The 8518-nt window shown below is 37.0% G+C and overlaps 1 gene segment (V, D, J or C); it reads right to left on the bottom strand.

The window, feature by feature from the left end:
* Positions 1-3019: 3019 nt before the first annotated feature.
* On the bottom strand, positions 3020-6396 carry LOC311070429 (immunoglobulin kappa variable 3-15-like). The segment is given in 2 exons: positions 6300-6396; positions 3020-6177 (listed from the first exon to the last, which is right to left on the bottom strand).
* Positions 6397-8518: the final 2122 nt, after the last annotated feature.

Here is an 8518-nt window from a genome sequence, read left to right as displayed (position 1 = left end):
AACACCAAAACACCAAAACCATGCAACATCATACAACACAAAAACCAGAGTCAGTTTTTACATCTTACATTGCAATATATGTCACATTTTAAGATAATTAATAATCATTATACAAACTGTATTACACAAACCTTGAATAAACAGTGCAATGGTCCAGATGAAGATGTTGATTGTGTTCATTGCTGTAGTTTAGTCTTGTGTGATGATGAAGATTGTGTTCTGCTCTCAGTCATGAAGTGTTAAACTCACAGCACTATAAACACTCTCAGAGCACTGAAGCATGTGCTGACAATGCAAAGAAGTGGGCAGGATTTACAACAGCTTGTGCTGATAACAAACTAATATACACTAGAGTTACAGAATCATGACTTTATTTAGTATTTTTATTGTGACTCCTGAGACACTGAGGATGTGCAGATGAACGTCCATCTCTGTGTCCATATTCAGTCATGTGACCATCATCACTGCTACACTTCCACTAGATGAACCGCCATCACTAAAGTAAGATCATGAATCATGAGTCTGTTCAGAAAGTATCAGGACTGATTGTGAATCTCTAATCAGAGTTCATGGTGTCACTCCATCTATCATGAAGCCTCATGTGTGTCTGAAATCATCAAATGGAGAAGAAACAGGCTGTTAAAGACGGAGACATATTAGAGCTTGTTCACGTTTCATGATCTTGTGTGGAGATTCATAACCAGTCCAGATACTTTTACAACAGACCTTGAATATGAAAACATGCTTGACTGTGTAGAACATGCAAAATACCTTTTATATTTTCATTGTTGACACTTTCTATTGACTTTGGCTCTAATATTCAATAAACTCATTATTTGAAGAGATTTTCACTGAAGATTGAAGTCTGAAGCTGCAGGTTTTTCTGTGAATCATGATGATTGATCTGCATATGAAGAACAGAAGCATCATTATGAGAAACTCCACAACATCATCCATGATCAAAGAGGTCAAAGGTCACCTCAGAGGTCACAGCTCATCAAATATATTTCTTTAAACAGTGTTATATCAGAAAGCATTTAGTCAAATCTGAATGAGTGAGTGTTGAGAAGAGCTGAGGATCTTCTAATATCAGTGTGTTGAAGTGTTGTTTCTCTCTCTCTGCTGGAGTGTGTGTTCACTCGAGTGGAATAGAGGTTTTTGTACGAGCGTTTCATTAGATTGTATCACTGTGGTGGACTTTCGGTGGAGGAACTAAACTGGTGATCGGTAAGTCTGTCTATTTAATCACCTAATAAAAAAAATACAATTTTAATTTCAGAAAGTGTTTTACAGCTGAAACAAGAACAACATTTATTAATAATAATGATTATTAGATATTGTGGCAAAACTTTACTTGAAGTCTTTATGTATAATGCATTATAAAGGTTTCAATAATGTAGATAATAATGCTTTATATATTTTTCATAAATTATTGTAACCAAAGTTAAAATGCATTATAATATTTACAAATCCTTGTTACATCTAGAATTGGTTGTTTGTCATGAATTTTAATGTATTATAATTTCTAAAGGTGTAACAATGAATAGATAATATTACAAAGTGTTAATTAGTGTTCAGTAAGTCTGTTTATTTAATTCAACAATGTATTCATTAGATCATATTAGCATTATAATGTAATTAATGTAACAATTAACAATTAATGTATTAAAAAGACTTTTATAATGCAATATGTATGAAGGCTTTTAATAAAGTGTTACTGATATTTTTGTACACTTATTTCATCTAAAACAATGATATTAATATAAGAATAACATAATTCCTTATTAAATAAAATTCTAAACATATTTCCACACTGTGTCTCACTATGAGTTTAATCAGTTTATTACAGGTTTGTTTTTCCTTCATTTATTTCTACACTGAGTTCATATTTAGTTCATCTTTTATTGTAGAAATCATACATGGAAAAAGTGATTTGACATCAGAATGTAAATGTTGCTGCTTTCTGTAGTTCAGTCAATGATACTGAATCTCTTTTGCTCATGTTGTGCTTATAATTCAGTGTTTTGTTCATTCTGTATGAATCAATTGTGTTTTAACTCTGTTTGAAATTGAGTTACATTTTCAGTTCAGGTGAATATCTCAAAATTTAAGATATTTATGTTCAGAGTGAATAATTGCTGGAATTAAAGCAGTCAGATCGGCCTGATAATAGATAATATGTGTTATAACTGCTGTTACACTTATTGATTAGATCATACATGCATTTTAATGTATATAGCAGTGCATAATTAATGCATTAAAAATACTTTTATAATGCAATTTGTATAAAAGCTTTAAATAAAGTGTTACTGATATTGTTTTTATAATGATTTATGTGTGTGTGTGTGTGTGTGAATGTGTTGTGTTTGTCTCCTGCAGCTGGTCCCACAGTGAAGCCCTCAGTGTCTCTGCTGCCGCCCTCTTCTCTGCAGATCTCTGGAGACTCAGCCGCACTGCTCTGCCTGCTCAGCTCTTACTCTCCACAGGGGGCGCTGGTGAGCTGGACACTGGACGGGTCAGAGGTCACCGAGGGGGTTCTGACCAGCGCAGAGAGCCAGCAGGACGGCCGCTACAGCCGCAGTAGCGTCCTGACCCTCAGCAAAGCACGCTGGGAAGAGGGAGAGCTGTACGTCTGCAGAGTAACACATGATGGAGCTCCTCATGAGGTCTCGTTCCACAAGAGCTCTGAGTGCTGATGTTTCTCTCCTGAAGATGAGCCGTATCTGAGTGTCCTGTGTCAGGCAGGATTCACATGAGTCTAGTGCTGCAGCTGTAGTGATTTACAACTCAATACTGAAACTGAGTGTGTGTGTGTGTGTGTGTGTGTGTGTGTGTGTGTGTGTGTGTGTGTGTGTGTGTGTGTGTGTGTGATCTTTCAATCTGCTGTGTTTGCTGCAACATTCAATAAAGCTTCTCAACAAGTTCACTTTGTGTCTGACAACATCATTCAACTAACAGATGAAGATGCAGGTGCTTTTCAGAAGGTTGATGTAGCAAACTGAAATGCAGTGTAATGCACTGCAACTGGTCAGATTTAAATTGATTTCTCCAAACCAAAATATGTTAGGCTACAATTAAATACGATAACACAAACTGGAATACGGCAGTGGCTGAGGTAACTTAGGCCTAAGTTACAAGAAAAATAAAAGCACTTTAACAAAGCCACAACCCACGTTTAATCATGCCATGCGGAACCAGAAATATGCATTTAACCATAAAGTTATACTGTATAATCACAGAATATAGATTCAACTCATTAACAGATTTATCATATAAACATGCCATCAGTAATTTCCCCCATAAACCATAAAACGTACATACCCAATCCTTTACCGTCCGATCACCACGAGGTTCACTCGTCACACATGCGCTCCAAATAAATCTATAAGCAAAAATGTACACATCAAATGTTCTTTTAACTTCGCTTCACAACTTATTTGTGCATATTAAAGATATTGGAGTAATATTTACCAAGAAAGAAGAACATATTGAATCCGATCGATGCACGCACCGTCATGGAGCTCTCCTGAACAATGAAAAATGGCTGCCGTTCTCTGGTCGCGCGCACGCGTCCAGCACAAGTGAATAGTATCGCGAGAAGAGAGGGATTTCTTAAAGGGGCCACAAACATTTTTAATGAAAAATAGAAACGAGGTACATTTTATGTAAACAACTCTAATCGTAGTTGTAACTCTATATGTACAGTAGGCATAATTCTTGTCATTGCGTATGTGTATGCAGCATGAGTCAAATACAATCTTCTGTTCGTGTTGTAGTATTATGCACAGTGGTTGGGCTCTAAGAGATTGTGATGCTGTTTGCATGGAATGCACATTTTACCTTTGTGGCAAAGCCTGATTGAAATTAATTGTTGAAATAAATGGTTTTGTGTCTTTTTTACATAACATTGGCTATTGCTAATGACACATAGTAACTAATCTAGCTACTTTCATTAAATATATCAATTTAAGCTAAAATGTAAGAGGGTGAAAATGAAAATGTCCATTTTTCTGTCCCTAGCCTTTACAGAAATATTACACTTAAAAAACACTTTAGGGTTACAATTTCTTTACATTTTAAAATAAAACAATATGTTATTTGAACAATTACACCCTCTTGAGCCATCAATGTGGCAATATTTGATTTTTATGAATTATATAGAATTTCAAGCACCACAGAAGTGCTCGTCCCCACAGTCATGTACAGAGGGAAAATGCTTTATTTTGAGGACAATACCAGATTTTTACACCATTTAAAATACAATAATGTATACATAACTATCAAATATATTATGTAAATGATATATATAAAAAAAATGCAGAATACATATTCTAAAATTTATAATGAAAGTAGTGGTCCCCTGGAGTTGTGTCACTGGTGTTACCGTTAAACAAAAATCTCTTATTTTGAAATAAAAATCACACTGCTATAGCTTATGTTTATATGCAGGCCTACGGAATTTATATTCACAATACTTAATAACTAATATTATTTTATTGCATTTATATTAGTTGTTTGAAGAGTTACAAAAAAGCGGTCGGTCTTAACACAAGTTTCAGCCGGCAAGTCGGTCGGCCTAAAAGGGGGAAAAAATAAATAATTGGGTCGGTAGGCTACTAAATTGACAGGGTCGGTCGGGTTACGGCAAACAAGAATATTTTTAAGGATGGCCTTAGACTATTGTAACTCACTTTATTTTGGGCTATCTCAGGCCTCTCTCTCTCGTCTACAGCTAGTTCAAAACACAGCAGCTAGACTTCTCACCGGGACACGCAAATATGAGTCGATCACCCCTATTTTATTCAAACTCCACTGGCTACCTGTCACATTCAGGATTGATTTTAAAATTTTACTATTTGTGTATAAAGCTCTTAACAAACCGGCCCCCCAATATCTGACCAATCTCCTCTGCCCGTACACTCCATCTCGTACTTTGAGATCCAGTGATCACTGTCTTCTCATCGTGCCCAGATCCAGACTTAAAAAACGAGGCGACTGCACTTTTGCGACTGCAGGCCCAAAACTTTGGAACAGTCTACCCCTCTATATCAGACTAGCTCCCTCAATTTCCATCTTCAAAACATCCTTGAAAACTTTTAATACCCCTTGACACAACTATTGTTTTGTTTTTTAATTGTCCTGTTTCTGCCCTGCATTTTATCTATTGCCCTGTACAGCACTTTGGTCAGCCTTGGCTGTTTTTAATTTTGCGTTATAAATAAATATTGTATTTTTTTTAGAATTAAGTTAATACCTTTGAGTCACCTGGGATAAAACTCCCCCTGCTACCCTCATTTGCATTTGTAAAGCTCACAGCAATCTCATTTACATGTTAAAGCATTAGAGGGAGGGGGGTCACGGGGCAAGCAAGTCCCACGTCAATTTCCGACAATTTCCGACAGTTTGCAGTGTTGCCTGTAAATTGCCGTTTGCAGTCGTAAACCTGAACTTCCACGACAATCTACAGCGCCGGTAACTGTCGAAAATCCCACTTTTCATGCAGTGTCTCTCTGCTCACGCATGTAAACGGGTTATTCCTAATGTTTCAGAAACCCAAATAGTGACCTTAACCTGACCATAACCCGAATTTTAACAGCTTGTAAACGTAGTCACTGTAGTGGCAAGTTTTACAGGAACAAGCTCCACTCACATTTTCTCCACATTATAGTCTGGTTTAGTAAGGGATATAAGATTGTGTTACATGTTTACTTACATCATAATCAATGAATAAAGTCAGTGAAAGGTTTGATATTGTGTAGTTTGTGATCCTCCATCAGCAGCTGCAGTTTCTCTCAGCTGTATCAGTGCAGTCACTGTGACGTCTGACTGACAGAGGTTTTTGTACGACTCTTTATCACTGTGTGAACACATAACCACTGTGATAACTCTGACAGTAATAATCTCCTGTATCTTCAGTCTGGACTCCACTGATGGTCAGAGTAAAATCACTGCCAGATCCACTGCCACTGAATCTAGATGGAGTTCCAGTATAACGGGTTGATGTCTGATATATCAGGAGTTTAGGAGCTTCTCCAGGTTTCTGTAAGTACCAGGACAGACAGGGTGGAGTACAGCCTGTTAAAGGAGTGCTGGCGCTGCATCTCATCACAACATTCTCTCCTGATGAAACTGTATGAACTACAGGAGTTTGAGTTACTGTGATCTGTCCACTGGAGCCTGGAAGAGAAATGCATAAAGACAATATAAAAATAAGAAATATAAATAGATGTTAATTATTTATAAAATATGAACCAACTTTATTAATGTAGTTATAAGCATGTCAGTGTCTTATTGTATACCTGATATACAGAGCAATATCCAGATGAAGATGTTGATTGTGTTCATTGCTGTAGTTTAGTCTTGTGTGATGATGAAGAGTGTGTTCTGCTCTCAGTCATGAAGTGTTAAACTCACAGCACTATAAACACTCTCAGAGCACTGAAGCATGTGCTGACAATGCAAAGTGACTCTCTCTATTTAAATCATTATCCTGAAGACTGTAGATCAGTCACAAACACATTATCAAACAACTTCCTCATGTTGAGAAATGCTAAGCTATTATACACACATTTCTGAAGAGTCTGTTGACAGAATCATACATATTATTGATTCAGTCATTATTAATATTTACTTATTTCACTTATTTAACAACTGACGAGGAAACTATTTATTTGAAGACATTAATAAATATTAAATATTGATATATTAATTATATTAAGTTGCTGTAAAACGTTGAATTTTCATATAGCTACCAGTCGTGCTTCATTAAGCACATATACTTCTCAAGATTTATTAAACATCGTTTTCTTGACAGCATTGCTTTAACTGTGTACAAACATCTGATAAACGTTTGTTTAAAAAAAAGTGCAGATTCACTTGTAACCAAATGCAACATAGACGTTATTAGTTACGTAGAGGCCTTTTCATAATTGCACAGATTCTCTTCCCAGAATCTGGGGGCGGCTGTTAAAAAGGCCATTACTAGTTAGAATAATATGCCTTCTGACTTAACTCTTTTTCTTTTGCCAAGATTGATCGACACACAGCATCCAGCACAGCAGCCAATCAGCTTTAGCGGATCTACGTGCAAGTGAACATCCTGCCCACAGCGCTCAGTGTGAAGTTGAAAGTTGATTCTGTCGGAGTGCCGATGCTAACTCTGAACTTGGCTGTTGTAAATAACATATAGTTTGATCATTTCATGGGTGTTGTGCGTCAATGCAAAGTAAAGCCCAATTTATACTTCTGCGTCGAACTTACGCCGTTGCTACGTCGTAGGTTGTGTGTAGCGCGCGTACCCTTCGGCGTACCCTGACGTGCACCTCTCCAAAAATGTAACAACGCGTCAACTCTACGCGGACGCAAGCGCTGTGATTGGTCTGCTAGGACCGCTCCCTCGGGTTTCACCTGCTCCCTCTGCAAGTAGTGTAATTGCGCGTCAACGCGGACAACGACGCAGAAGTATAAATGAAAACCAACGCGTTGCCTACAGCGTAGAGGCTCCAGCGTAGGTCCGACGCAGAAGTATAAATCAGCCTTAAGTGTATTATATTAAATCTCTAGCAATCATGTGCAATACTAGACCTGTTTAATATTTCGTTTGCTGTTATAACGTGCATTAGCTCGTTACGGTTAATTATAGGAGTTATCACGTCTTTGGAACGATGTTGCGCTGTATATAGAATGTTATCTTTATGCTTAGTTGTTTATATGGATGTCATTTATGCATATTTCATCTGTATTTGGTGCATTTCAATTGTCAAAGTCTACGGTATTACGTTCAGGTATTCTGAAGTTGTAAACAACGTAATGCGCGTGCGTGGAACAAGCCCAGACAGAGCACCGCTGTCAAACTATGTGATGCAGATAAAACTGTTTACAGTTTAATTTAATTTATGACAGAGCAAGTTTGTTTTGCTTTCATTATTAATTTAATTTCTGTATTTTGTTCATATTCATTATGTACCTGTTTTAAAATACTTAATGTTATTATAATGTATGTTTATACTTGTCTACATTTTCTGTTTTTATAGAAAAACCACATCCACTTATACATCCTAATTAAGGACAACTGCTTTATTATCTGAGTTGATGTGGTGACAAATAAACGGGTTATTCCCAAATATCGGACATCTACTGACCAGTCTCTTACCAGGCACCCTGTGGAGGGTTTTCAACTTAACTGGCAATATAAATAAATGTGATTGTGCTATTAACAGCCAACTCATTTCTTCAGTAGCTGTTTTGTGTGATCGGACGAGGCAGGCGAGCCTTTTCTCCCCATGTGCATGTGTGGGTCATGGACGCCCAAGACTCACACATGCACATGGAGAGCAAAGGCTCGCCTGCCTCGTCCTGCCTGTTCACCAGTTGTCCTTCCTTGCACCTCTTTTGGTAGGTACTAACCACTACAGACCATAATCATCACCAGTGATGATTATATTCATAATATTTTAACATTTAAAATAGTCATTCTTTAATAGACAATTAAAATAAATAAACAGCTCAAAAATTTTAA

Source organism: Abramis brama (genome assembly GCF_963993115.1).
Source record: "Abramis brama genome assembly, chromosome: 20".
In the NCBI taxonomy this organism is placed as follows: domain Eukaryota; kingdom Metazoa; phylum Chordata; class Actinopteri; order Cypriniformes; family Leuciscidae; genus Abramis; species Abramis brama.
This window is presented reverse-complemented; position numbering and strand designations above follow the sequence as displayed.